A 14,956-nucleotide genomic window follows, 5' to 3' on the forward strand; every position below is an offset into this window, starting at 1 on the left:
CCATTACGAGCAGTAGACAATACACAGACATTATAGACTTTAGTTGTACAGCAGGGTACATTTGAAGTGCTATTTGAATTCACATTAATATTCCCCAACTCAGAATTCAAATGTGTATACATAACATGTACCAGTGTTGAGGCCCAGAGGGAAACAATAGTCCTATGCTGCCCCCTACTGTTGGTAGCCCAGATCAATATTGTTAGATTTTTTTTCTCACCCCTTGCCAATCCTAAATGTGTGTGTGTGTGTGTGTGTGTGTGTGTGTGTGTGTGTGTGTGTGTGTGTGTGTGTGTGTGTGTGTGTGTGTGTGTGTGTGCGTGCGTGCGTGCGTGCGTGCGTGCGTGCGTGTGTGCGTGCGTGTGTGTCACCACTTTCACCATCACAAATTTCCTTTGTGATGGTGAATAAAAAAGGTGAGGCCAGTTTCATAGAAACAAGCAGCTAATGAGGCAATGTTACTGAAGTACAGGTGGCCTACTGGAGTCATAACCTGTCTTCCACATAGTTTGAACCAGTGCAGTAGCCTACAATATTATTATCTCATTTATTTGGAATGCTTGATGATGTTCTTGGTTCATGTTTGTTTATTAAAGGAGGAAGTGAAGTCAAGTTTAATTGTCGCCTACTATTAGTCTCAAAGGAAACCAAAGTTTCAAAACAATATCCCTGACCTTAACCCCTCAATTCTGAGGTGATACGTCTGTTTTGGCCAGTGTAACATGCTTATTTACTTTAGAAATAATGAGCGTGAAACAAATTATAGCCTAGTGCAGGGGTCTTCAACGTTTTCAGGCCAATAAGGACCCCCTTGCTGAGAGAGAGATGAAGCAGGGACCCCCTCTATATCGTATAAAATTGTGTTTCAGATTAAACTTTTTTGTTTACTTGGTCTGCTCTTTTTTCCCTCCACACCTATACCTCTTTACCAAAAATAGCAGATCTACAAGCTCACAGACCTTGCAGATCTGCTATTTTTTGGCTAAAGTTCTCCTCAGAAAAGGGATGCTAGGGTTCAAGTGGTTAAGGTAAAAAAAAAAATCATATCACACAAAGATTTGGCGGACCCCCTGTAGTAACTCTGAGGACCCCCTAGGGGTCCCGGACCCCCTGTTGAAGACCCCTGGCCTAGTGTACACATAGACTACACTGGGCCTATTATGTCATATTATGTCATGACAACTCACAAAATGTATTGGTGCTTTTGGGTTTTCAGTTCATCCATTCTAAGTCTAGCATAATTCTACTTAACTTAGTGAAAACAGCTTTGTAGAAAAGGGGTCATAAAAGACTGGGGACCCGTTGTACTACAGTGTCTGAGACCCCATTCAGACCTTAACATTAAGGCCGGGGTTCCGATTCTACAAACGTCTTCTAAATCCTAACAGTTTTTTTGAGAAAACCTATGTTGCTATAATATCAGTGGTTCTCAAACTTTTTCATGCCAAGGACCCCCAAAATGATATGTATATGGCCACCGACCCCCATCCCAAAATATTTTGTTCCAGGGACCCCCAGAAGAAAAGATTTGCCCCCCCCCCAAAAAAAATCAATATTTTTCAAAAATAGCAGATCTACAAGCTCATAGCGCGGCACAAGCTTGTAGATCTGCTATTTTTTAATAGCCAAAGTATAAAATAATGGTTTAAGTGGTACAGATACATTCCCGGTTTTAATGGGTTAAGACATTCAGTATGCTACAGCTTCCATTCAGTCAGGGATCCAGTCACCAAAAATGTAAGAGAACATGGCATGCCATACTTTTTGTATTTTCTTCTATTAATTTAGTCATTAGACTTAGACATTTTTGAACAAGATTTTATTACTTTAGAGTACTCAAGGGGTTGTGTGGGCTGTCACTAAATGCTTCCCAGATCCTCATTGTTGATTTAACTCTCTGAAAAGTGTTCTGTACACATGACATGATGGGTCCATTTGGTTCCATTTGTACACTGATTTGAATTAAATTAACACTATAAGACTTTTACTGTGTATGAATTCATAACTTACAAACTAAATTAAAACCATTTGACTATGAATTGAATAGTAAGGACCTCAATGGAAACAAGACCGCAAGGACTTTTTTGGAAGGACCTTTTAGACAAAGTATTTGAAATGTATTTAATGTATTTTTTGCCTAATGCAATATTCAAATTCAAACACCTGGGCTCAAACCGATAATGACTCATCATACAATCTTTGAACAACTTCTGTTGTTTATTAAAGCTCCAAACAGTGCTAGGCCAATAAGGCTACTTCAATAAGAGAGAGATCGAGTTGTTGTAAATGAGAATTTTATTGAATAAAACATTTTATTATTCAATAAACATATTTGGCAATTAGACTCCATTAACATTTATCGTACATATGCAATGTACATATGTATAAGATATGCTGAATAGGGAGAACCCCCCTGGAGTCTAGACGCTGGTGGTGGCAGTGCAGAGAACCTCCTTCCTTCTCAACTGTAGACGATTGAGGCATGGTGGAGTTTGGGGATGGAGGTGGGTTGCTTGTTGCATGCTGGAAAGAGAATGACAGCAGTGAGGCAGTGATATTTAAAGGCGGAGTCCAACTGCCTGATTGGCTGACTGCAGATTGGCTAGAAGTGCACACACTTAGCTGTGAATGACAACTCAGAGATCTTCTTTATTGAATTTGTGCTTAGAGCTACATATGTGCCAGTGCATTTCAATGCAATCGAAAAATATAGAAAAACAAACATTTCTATATGACTGACTGGCCATCGAAACTGAAAGCATCAGGAGGACTCAGTCAGGACACAAAACACATTCAAACTGAAATTGATTTGTATTTGGAGCCGGGCCCCCATTTGAAAGGCTCATATTGCAAGCTTGTAGATCGGCTATTTTCCAATATCATCTGCACTAGGGATAATTTACAATTAAGGCATCCTTACTTTCCCAGATTAACAATTTAGCTTTCACCAAATCTCTTAGTTTTTTTGACCTCCTCTTCCATGCCTAGTATTTGAGCCACGTCAGAACTTCGTCGGCAACCAGTATAGTGCCAGAAGTACAGGACTTTTGACACTACACTTAATAGTACACACATAGGATTTGGGCGTTACAGGTATATTGACGTTTCTGTAGACGACAGATCCCAGTGTCAGCGGAAGGAGCGGAACCAAATTAGCAGTTTGGATTTTATTGTGTAAGAGAACCATCATCCCATCATCCCTTTGAGCTTGTCTTAGCCAGTCACATTGCTTTGACTTCTCCATGGTCTTGGTGAAACACTGAGAAGGGACTGACCTTTTCAAAGCTCTGCCTACGGGTAGGACACTTGTTTAACCACGACATGTTTGCCTCAAACACCTCCTCCTCCTTCGCATTGAGATAATCACTTTCAAGAATCTCTGTCAGTTTGTCCAGAGAGAGAGAGGGGAACTCTTCCTAAGAGCAAAATAAATTATACAGAAGATTAGCTGATATAATACGTCACTGTTCCCATACTTCTAGAAGTAACCTTTTCAACTCAGACAAGGACAAGTGACCAGATAGCATGACAATTTGAATGTTTCTACATGTTTTAGTCAGTTGTGGTGTTGAAAGGCCGAGTAATATTAATGGTGTGCCTGTCAGTCACCACAGATGTATCGAGAAAAAGCTAACAAACAGACAAACAACTTGGTAAATCTTTGTTAATGTCTGACCTGCTGGCAGGCGACATCGAAGTGTTCCAGAATGTAATCCAGGCTGTGTTTCTCCAAGCTCTTACGGGAGTGAGCCTCAGCAATGAGGTGAATCCCGACACAATTCTTGTCATCCATCTGTCCCTCCATGTATTGCCAGCAGTCCTCTAGAACAGACGTGACCCCTAGCAGGTCTGCTGCTGCTAGCAGGCCCTAGACCAAATAAACACAATACAGTATGTTTTAAAGGAATACAAGAACGCCTGTCCCAAAACACACTCGCCCCGGATCAAATCCGGCGACCTCGGAACTGTCGCCGCCAGGTATTCCTAAACGTAACCTCAGTCAAACCTAACCATAACCATATTACTAAACATAACCTCAGTAAAACTATACCTAAACCCAACATTATTTCTAAACGTGAACTCAGTCAAACTATGCCTAAACCTAACCGTATTACTAAACCTAACCTCAGTAGAGCTATGTCTAACCTTTTCCTCATGAAAACGAATACAAGAGCCGCTGTGGGCCGAGCGGTCTGCAGAAAAATGGGGGGCAAGTGTTTTGGGGCGAGCGTTCCGGTTACCTTTTAAAACACTGATACAGGTCATAAATGAAGGCAGTAATTAGATTTTATGATGGTTTATGATGACAATACATTACCTGCACATTTCCCGTGGTGATAGACAGCTCTGAAGTGTAGGCGTATCTCACCAACATCTCCATCGCCTGAGGTTCTACATCGCAAATGTTAACCTTTCCCTGCCTGGACTCCATCATGCCAGTTGTAGGCCTAAACATCGCCTGTGCCGGTTGAAAAGTTGAATGGTTGGGTTTGAGTGTTTATGGTTTAAGCCTTTCTAATATATATTGTGCCATCAAAACAATGAATTGATTCTATATAGCAGTGGTTCTCAACCTGTGGGTCGGGACCCCCAGGGGGCTCCCCACATGATTTTGGGGGGGTCCCTAGATGACAGTGAAGTGACACGTACTAAATGTAATGCCTCAACTCCTACATTCCAAGTGTTCAAATATGATTATTTGTGGGGGTCGGTGAGTAACCGGTGCTATAGTTTCTGGGTGGGCACCCAAGATTAGAGTCACAAATGATCTGACCAAAAAGGTGAAATATGATAACTCCCCATCTGTTCTATTCTGTGAGTTATGGCATTAAATAATGACCAGAAAAGTGTTTTGATAGAACATTATGACACAGCAGTGAAGTTGACCTTTGACCTTTTGGATGTAACATGTAATTTAATTTTCTGTCATAATAAGCAAATTCATTCTTGAGTTGTGGCAAAAATATATATAATTCTGATGCCATTTAATCAAATACAATACAAGTGCACTAAAGTCAAACTGTATTATTATGTTCAAATATGATTATTTGTGGGGGTCCCCACTGCTATATAGCATAATATTCAATTCTGTTCACATGACATCCAGAGAGAATTACATTTTCTTAACACCACCAGAGAATTCTAGGATGTTGTGTGGTAACAGTGGGAACCTCAATGTTAGATTGGCTGTTTTTTTTTTTTACAAAATGTAAAAAGAAGGAAGAATAAATGTATGTTTTGGAAAATGGTACAAAATGAAATGGGGTAAAGCATACATGATTTGAACATGCTTGAACATTTGACATACAAGACCTAATATTTCAAAAAAAGCTATAGCTACAAAACCTGATCATTATGGCATAAACAATAAGTTGAATGGTATATTTAGGTCTGATAATGATGTACCGTGTGTGTGCATGTTCCAATCATGTATACTATACTTTACATTATGTCAGACCATTTTCCAAAGCATACACGTATTCCAATTACTTTCAGGTGCCCACTCTTCCTGTATCTATGTGTGTTTACCTCAAAGTAAGGTATATGGGAGGCCAGTACATTTCGGTGACAAGGGAACTCCTTTCCTCCACAGCAGATAATCACATCACATAAAGTGTTGTTGAGACGAAGCCCGTTTAGGCCCTCCAACATCTTCATGCGTCTTCTCGATGTCTCCTTCCATAGGGCAGGTGGGTAAAACTGGTGGGTAAATTCAGTTTTCAAATTTCACTCAGTTAAATGCCTCTGTATGAACAGTGTATTCTGCCATCGTCTGAGATAAAGTACATTCTTTCAGGAACGTTTTGATTATATTACTGGCATTAACATGTTTTAAACTTATTACACTATTTCAGTTAGTCATACTATAATATATAATATATATTCCATACCTGTATGCTGTATCTTGTCTCAGATGGTCACTTTGAAGCTTTGTCACCCTAACTGTTATGAAGACTCACTCTTATAGCCTATGCCGGGCCAGCGCACTGGTCAACGATTGGCTCCGAGCAGTGGTGGAAAAAGTACTCACATTTCCTACTTAAGTAAAAGTATCAATACTGCACTGTAGAAGTACTCTGTTACAAGTAAAAGTCCGGAATTTGAAATTGACTTGAGTAAAAGTATAAAAGTATTGGTATCAAAATGTACTTAAAGTACCAAAAGTAAAAGTACTAAACTGTTTGAAAATAGCAGATCTACAAGCTCACAACGCGTCGCGATGCGACGCGTTGTGAGCTTGTAGATCGGCTATTTTCAAATAGCCTAGGTATAAAATAAGGCTAAAGTGGTTAATGTATGTTTGATAATAAAAATATATATATCTGAAAAGTAACTAGTAACTAAAGTTTTGAAATAATTGTAGTGGAGTAAAAGTACACCATTTGCCTCTGAGATGTAGTGGAGTAGAAGTAAAAGTACTGGAAATTGGAAATACTCAAGTAAAGTACAAATACCTCAAAATTGTACTTAAGTACAGTACTTGAGTAAATGTACTTAGTTACTTTCCACCACTGGCTCCGAGGCTGCTGGGCTGCTGAGCCTCGGAGCTCCTATTCAGGACCCCCCCCCCCCCCCCCGTAGCCTATGCCGGGGCAGCGAGCGCACTGGCCAACGATTGGCTCCGAGGCCTCCTCTAGTGAATCAATCACTAGAGGACCTTGAATATATACTTTACTCATACTAGTTACGTTTTGGAGCAGTAACAAGTCACTACAACTTGTTACTTTTTATAACTTGCCCAACACTGATTTGATTATCTATCATATAATATATAATATATATTCCATACCTGTATGCTGTATCTTGTCTCAGATGGTCACTTTGAAGCGCTGGTATTTGCAGTTATTGTCATTTGTCACCCTAACTGTTATGAAGACTACTCACTCACTCTTGTAGCCTATGCCGGGGCATATGGAGCCTTATGATTTTTTCAGTTCTTTCTTAAAATTTGAATTATTATTTTGAAAACAATTCTAATATGAATATTCTAAAGAAAGCGAAAGTAGCTTCTGCTTGCTCACACCAGACATTTCTCTCATGGCTATGTAGGTATCACCGTAGCACCGAACGGTACCATGAAGAAACAGCCTTGTGGGAAATTGTGGGAGAGATGCCCACCGCTTCCTCCAGCTTCAGCGGTGTGTCTCTCAGGATGAAGGATAAAACGGATTCTGAGGCACATGCACAGGTAGTAGACATTAGTACACAGTTAACTCCTGTTGTGTTAGTTTTAGTCTGAGTGTACAAATGGAACCAAATGGACCCATTTGTAAACTCTGAGTTACAAATGATTCAACAAATTTGATCTTTAGATACCATGTCGGATGACAACAGGGTGAATTGGCCCTCTAAGCACATCGCCCATCCAACAAACTAATGTTTTCACCTGGTTTTCAGGGAGAACCCACTCATCCAGAGACTATGTCATCCAGCAGACAAGGCCCCCCAGACAACACTACTCTAACTAGGCATGGAAGAGAGGTCAAAAAATCTAAGAGAAGTTGGTGGTCTTTATTTTGTATGAATACCGTTTTTTCCCTCCATCGTTTTGTGTTATTGATGTTTTTGTGTTCTAATGAAAAATTTGAAAACGTTAAGATACTCTTTTTGTGGCTGAGTGTAAATATGCAATATTTCCTTAAGTGGAAAATAATTAAAGAATGTTTCTAAGTTTGTCTATCTCTCTCTGTGTTTTCTTGAACAATGCAGACAAACCTACCCAGTACCCTGGCCATTCCTGTATATTCTCTAGTTGTATCTACTTGTACGTGTAATAATCTAGCTGGGGACCCCCTGAAACTCCCTTAGCTGGGGACCCCCTGGAACCCCCTCAAGGACTCCTGCGGTCCCCAGACCCGACATTGAGCGAACCACTGATCTACACAAATACTACATGGCAAAGTAAAAACTAATGAGAGATGCCAAATAGGGAGATATACATCTGTTTTTTTTTTTTTACATTATTTGCACAAAATGTTGCACTGAATATTGAATTAATTTGTTTGTTTGGTAGGTCAAGAATTAAACTCATCCACATTTCCAAGTATTGAAACCTTAGTGTATAGAACGTGACAAAATATGTCCAAACATTTAGGCTACTACGATTAAAATGGATTATTATAATGCTGTGTAATTGGTTCACATTTGTTTATTAAAGGTGGAAGTGAAGTCAAGTTTAATTGTCGCCTACTATTAGCCTCAAAGGAAATAACATTTTCAAAACAATATCCCTGACCTTAACCCCTCAATTCTGAAGTGATAAGTCTGTTTTTGCCAGTGTAACATGCTTATTTACATTAGAAACAATGAGCGTGGAACAAAGTATAGCCTAGTGTACACATGACACCACTTATCATCTAAGTCTAGCATAGTCTACTTAACTTGTCTAACGCCCCATTCAGATATTAAGAAATTCAGTATGCTACAGCTTCCATTCAGACAGTCACCTTCATAGTCAGGGAGCCAGTCACCCAAAATGTAAGAGAACGTGGCATGCTATACTTTTTGTTTTTTTCTATTAATTAGTCATTAGACTTAACTGAAAAGGTTTTCTTTTTCTTAGAGTACTCAACGGTCACCATTTCTCGTATCATTGACCGTTTGGAACTTCTAAACATTCAGTGCCAGAGGATCTCAGCGACTTACTATGTTAATGCTTTTTGATCATATCTGACATGTATTTTGGTGCATAGCCATCATGATTTATTTATATTGTTCATCTATCTCCTGTTGACAATGAATGTTTTTTCATGTGTCCTCCTTATCCCTTGGTGTCGTCGTTATCACAGGCGGTGACCAGATGCTAGAAGTATAACCGTAAAACATCTGTATGGACAGAGGGTGCTCCTTTGCTGGATCCACCTGTTTGTTCAGCTGCCTGTACGCTCAAAGGAAGGATCTACGTTGTAGGTACGGTATCATACCTGTTCTTCATGGCTCTTAGTTCCATAATAGACTCACTTCAACTTGACTGTAGTTTGAGCACATAGTAGAGCCCACTAACAGTCACTAACTGTATGTTCTCTAGTTGTATTTACTTATGTGATAATGGTGAAGATTAACTATTAGTCATTTAGCTGGGGACCCTCTGGAACCCGATCAAGGACCCCTGGGGGTCCCCAGATCCGACAATGAGAACCACTGATCAACAGAAATACTTCATGGCAAAGTAAGAACTAATAACGAGAGATGCCAAGTACAGAGATATACATCTGGTGGCATTATTATTAGCTTAAGTCATTCAGTGCCATTGTCCACATTTTCATAAGCCCAGAGCGCCATTGACGTCGCCGACTTCGTTAAAAAAAAAAAAAAATGTTTACGTCCACTATCCAAGATAACGTGATCCGAAGATTTACTGCTCCATTCAGTTCTTGGTTAACTTATTACTTACAAATCCTGTATCTTGGGTCCTGTGTAAAAATGGCCGATCTTCTAATCTACAAGCTCACAATGCCTTGCAATGTGAGCTTTTCAAATGGGGCCCTCCTCCAAATACAAATCACTTTGTGGGTCCTTGGCATGAAAATGTTTGATAACCTACCACTAATGGCATACAGAGCATGACAAAATATGTCCATACAGTTAGGCTATTACTCTTATACTGACTGATGCTGAGTAATGTTTAAATGTTGGTATTGATTGCAAAAGTGTGCAGTTATGAATTTGGAATCTAAGAAAATGAATTGCCATTATGCTACTGATCCAAAAATATGCACATTTTCCAAAAAATGAAAAAGGCTGGCATGATGGCGTATCATCTTAACATCCCACAAACACTTTTGAATCTTTAACTTTATTTTATTCACATACCAGTAGGATAAACCTTTTATGGTTTCTAAACATAATTGCGCAGTAGAACTTTATCAATAATCTTGGACATGAACTATTGACAATTATTCACAAATGAAGCATCTGACTGTCTTCAGCAAAATATAAGAAAGGGGATTTTTTTTTCTTCAGATTTTATCCATGGAGAATGTTTGTACCATACTTGCCAGCAGATGGCGCTGAGTGCTCAAATCATGTGGTCTAGTAGTTCACCACCTCTTTTTGATCTACCAGGTGATCAATTGAGCTGATCAAAAAGAGCCATTATTAACCATTATTTGGTGCACAAAACATCTCTCCCCAAATAGTTAGAATGTATTTATTATTCATATCAAATTATTACCTCAGTCTTTTTTAGGTTTTATTGTGAAATGACTGACTTATTTCTATGCTGGGATTAGGCAGTTAATATTAAGATGTAAAAAGCTGTGGTAGTTTCTATTGTCTGGGACTTGGTGATCATGTGCCTAAAAACTGTGCCTGGCCCTGGCATAGCCGGTTTTCTACAGCCATATAGTTTTGACTGTCTGATAAACCCATACAATTGTGATTATGTGATCACAGTGTTCTGACTCTTCAGTTTAGGTTTCCTAAGAAGAAAAATAACTGACTACACAAAGTAGGCCTATGCCACTTCCTACAGCTCCACTAAAAACATTTGTTTCCTATTTTGGCATGTCATTACTCATTAGAAATTAAATGTGAATTTATTGTATTTTTTCTAATGGTGAAAATAGCATATCTACAAACTCACAACTGGTCACAATACAATGCATTGTGAGCTTGTAGATCAGCTGTTTATGCTGTGTGATGAACCATTTAACAATAATTCCTCAAAGTGTGCTCAAATACAAGGGAGTCATGCATGTGGCCCTGCTTTCCTATCCAATGATAGAAGATAACACCAAAACACTGGATTTTTATTGACGTTTCAAACAAAGTATAGGTGATAATACGAAACTTTGGTGGTCGTGGTTCTGAGAACAAATAGACTGGAGTCAGGAATCATTCTTAGCTTGGTTTATTAAGACAGGCATGCATGGATTAGCAAAAAATGTTATGTACAACACCCTCATATGATTCAATTTTTACCATTTTTACCATTTTCCAGTTTTACCTAAGTAAAAGTATCAATACTGCAATGTAGAAGTACTCTGTTACAAGTAAAAGTCCGGAATTCAAGTTGTGGATCGGCTATATTCAAATAGCCTAGGTATAAAATAGGGCTAAAGTGGTTAATGTATGTTTTATAATGTAATAATGTATATCTGCAAAGTAGTAACTAAAGTTTTCAAATAATTGTAGTGGAGTAAAAGTACAATATTTGCCTCTGAGATGTAATGGTGTAGAAGTTAAAGTATAGACAATTTGAAATACTCCAATAAAGTAAAAGTACCTAAAAATTGTACTTAAGTACAGTCCTTGAGTAACACACCACTGCATTTGACCTTTACTCCGGCCTGGGTCACATTAGTCTCTCAAAGCCAGACCTTTCACAGCTCCGCCCGCTCTGCCTGAGAAAGACGATGGAAACCGGAGTCATGGACAGAGAGGTTCCCAGAATCTCCTCTCAGGCAGAGAGTAGGCAGAGCTGTGGAGAGGATGGACACGCCATATGGCTGGCCATGCGAGACTATAGCTCACATAAATATTCCATGCAATAAACGGGACATCCTGGTAATCAGGAACACATGTCCTCTTTAAAACATATACTTTGCAACCAAACATACTAACAGTTAACAAAACATACTAACAATAGGTCTTAATAGTTTAAAGGAGTAGTCCACCCAAAAAATGACTTATTTTCGATCAATTACTCACCCCATGAAGCATTGAATTCATGGATTTTTTTTTTTGTTTTTGTCGCATTTTTACGGCAATAATGCTAATGTATCCGGTTGAGTCTCCTACCGGAAATACCCCCGGTCATCAAATTATTGGCTCAGGAATGTGTCAAAACTAAAATAAATTAATGTTTCAGGGGGTGTGTAATTGATAGAAAATAAGTCATTTTTTTGGGTGAACTATTCCTTTAAATAAACTAATTGATTTAGTTGATTATAAATAATAAATTATAATCTTTTTGCATGAATTTGTTGATCTTAAAAGAATATTAATTAAAAATGTGCCATTAAATTATTTGATTAATCGAACAAGTAGGCTAATCACTAAGAAAATAATCAATAGTTTCAATCCTACTCCACATACCAGCTACAGTATAGGCTTCCTTCTTGTGTACCATAGGAGTGCTGCAGTGTGCCTCACACCACTGCCTGAATGACAGGCTGTCCACAAGGATGACCATTCACCAGAGACCTGGTTCTCACCAGCTCCTTGTAGACCAAATCAGTGACCCTGGTTTTGCCCGTGCAGCCTGTGCCTGTGGACAAACGATTCAGCTTATTATTATCATAAAAAGGGCAACGAAAACACAGGATGAATGTAACAATGCAGGACTGGTCTATCTCAGAGATCTCAGTACATCATCACATTTGAAGTCGTCTCGGCTGGAAGCTCAGCAGCTTGTTTGCCTGACTTATGAGTTATAATCACAGAAAGACATGTAAGCCCTGCATCATTTGCCCTATATGAAAGGCCTACCACAATACACATTAATAATCAAACTAATTGATTTAGTCGATAATAAATCATAAATTATAATCTTTTTGCATTCATTCGTTTATCTTAAAAGAATAATAACTAAAAATGTGTGCTTCTCAATTATTCGATTAATCGAACAAGTAATCAATAGACTAATCACTAAGAAAATAATCAATAGTTTAAACCCTACTAACTCTACATACCAGCTTTGATCCCTTCTTGTGTCCCAGAGGAGAGGACCCTGGTTTTGTGCGAGCAGCCTGTGGACAAACGATCCAACTTATTATCGTAAAAAGGGCAATAAAAACACAGGATAAATGTACCGATGCAGGACTGGTCTATCTCAGATAGTCAAATCAACATCACTTTTGAAGTCATCTGGGCTGGAAGCTCAGTAGCTGGACTGTGGACTTAGTTTTTCTTCATGTGACAGTTCCCTGCATCATTTGCCCCTCATGAAAAGCCTACACACACAACAAATTAAAATACTTACACTCATAAGTGGCTCCTCTGTCATTGTGCCCAAGTATTTAGTCTTCTGTGCATCATTACCTGCAACCATAATATGCATTTGCTGTGTGAAGATGGCAATAATAAAACCAAACATTAGCCACAAGTCTCTTTGTCTCAGAAAAGACAGGCATCATTGTGGTGGCATTCAGTTCTGAATGATAATTCTCCGTACTTTATTCTTCTCAGCATCCTTATATCCTCTTTGGTGGCTCATTCCCCTCCTATGTTCTCCTATCTGACCAATCCTGTTTACTTAAATCCATTTCAGCCTATAGCATCTTACAGAGTACCATTGTACTGTAATTTCATGCTAAAGCAGCCAATCATAATGGCACACAGAGAGCACATGGAGTTACTCCCCTCTCTCACACACACGCTCACGCACGCACGCACGCGCGCGCGCACGCACGCACGCACGCACGCACGCACGCACGCACACACACACACACACACACACACACACACACACACACACACACACACACTGCCTGTAGCAGATGCTTCCTGTTACTGTATACTGGGACTTTACATGTAGTTTCCAGATACTATTTTGATAACACCCCCCCCCCCTGTGTTAACTGATAAAAGACAGCTCATTACCAAATAAGGTTGTCATTGAATACAGGTGTATGTTGAGATGGGGGTTGTGTGTTAAAAAGTAATGCTTGGGCCAGCGGTCCGGGCACCTAGGTTCCAATGTAGCCTGACAGTGCATTGTGGGTTCGAGTCCCGTTCCCGACGATCTTTATTGCATGTCTCTCCCCATCTCTCTCTCCCTGTTTCCTGTCCATCTCCACTATACCTATAAATAAAGGCAGAAACACCCTAAAAATATATTTAAAAAATAAGTGATGTCTGACTATATGCATGTGTACAAGTTGACAGTGAGAATGAGTTGGTTTTTCACTGTTTCTAAGAAGAGGTATTAGGCTACAAGTGTTTGTCTCCAGACAAGAGGTAGCAGCTGCATGCGTATCTGAATGTCATCTTCAGGATGTGGTCTATGTTACAGTTATTATGGTAAAACAACAATGCATTGCGAGGGTATACGGACGAGCCGACACCGCCAAACAACATTCTTTTGATCTTTCTGCTTTCCCTATGCAGTACGCACCCTACATTTTGAGCAACGGTTCATTTGTTGAACTGTTGAATCTTGATGTGTGTAGGTCGGGGTATTAAAGTATAATTTGTTTCCTGCATGAAGCACACGGCTGCAAAAATGAGAAAACCACTCATGTTTCTGTTTCCTTCATGATGTCCACAGTGGCAAAAACGAGAAAACCACTTGAATTCTGCAGGAAGCGAATTATACTGTTGTACCCTGACCTGTGTAGATTGTGTGTGCTGATGCTTTGCATTTTGTCCAGAAGGATTTGACACATTTAATGTGTTCTGTTTGATCTAGAGTTGTTCCGATACTTGAATGCTTCAACCCTCTGGAATCTATTATATACATTTTTTAAAGACCAGAAAAAACTGGTCTCTTTTCTTAAATTGCAGACAAATTCAAGGACTGTTGCAGGGGTGAGGGCTGAGGTGTAGTGTTAAGACAAGTGCCCCCCAGCCCCGCTACAATGTAATAGGGAAACGTACGCCCATGAGCCATACATAAAGTTTACTCACATACTCATAACTAGATCAAGAACACACAGCCAAAACAAAAAAGGGAAGTCAAGGTGAGAAGAACCACTAGAATGTGTTGTTTCCTCCCTTCACACGTTAGATAGCCGTTTAACAGAAGAACTATGTGTTAACTTCCTCCTTTTTTCGCTCGCTGCCCTGTCTTAATAGTGTGTGGAACGCATGCTGTACTGTATCCAACACAAGGTTAAACATTATTATCACAAACAAACAACTACAAATACAGTCAGTACCACACCGTGGCTGCATGAACCTCGCCAACTAGTTGCCGTTTACATCTGTGTCTGTCCAGATTCATGTAATTTATCATACCCCATGGTGTAAAGTAACTGTGCTTAAGTACAATTTTTAGGTATTTGTACTTTAC

At 39.3% G+C, this 14,956-nt stretch overlaps 1 long non-coding RNA gene across 1 annotated transcript; it reads right to left on the reverse strand.

Annotated features, from left to right (window-relative positions):
- Window positions 1-10,880: 10,880 nt before the first annotated feature.
- On the reverse strand, window positions 10,881-13,095 carry LOC311062616. Its single transcript, XR_014602519.1, has 3 exons — window positions 12,926-13,095; window positions 12,636-12,692; window positions 10,881-12,205 (listed from the first exon to the last, which is right to left on the reverse strand). It is a non-coding gene; the product is annotated as an uncharacterized lncRNA (long non-coding RNA).
- Between the last annotated feature and the right edge of the window lie 1,861 nt (window positions 13,096-14,956).

Source organism: Gymnoscopelus microlampas, assembly GCF_963454915.1.
Source record: "Gymnoscopelus microlampas genome assembly, chromosome: 16".
NCBI lineage: Eukaryota > Metazoa > Chordata > Actinopteri > Myctophiformes > Myctophidae > Gymnoscopelus > Gymnoscopelus microlampas.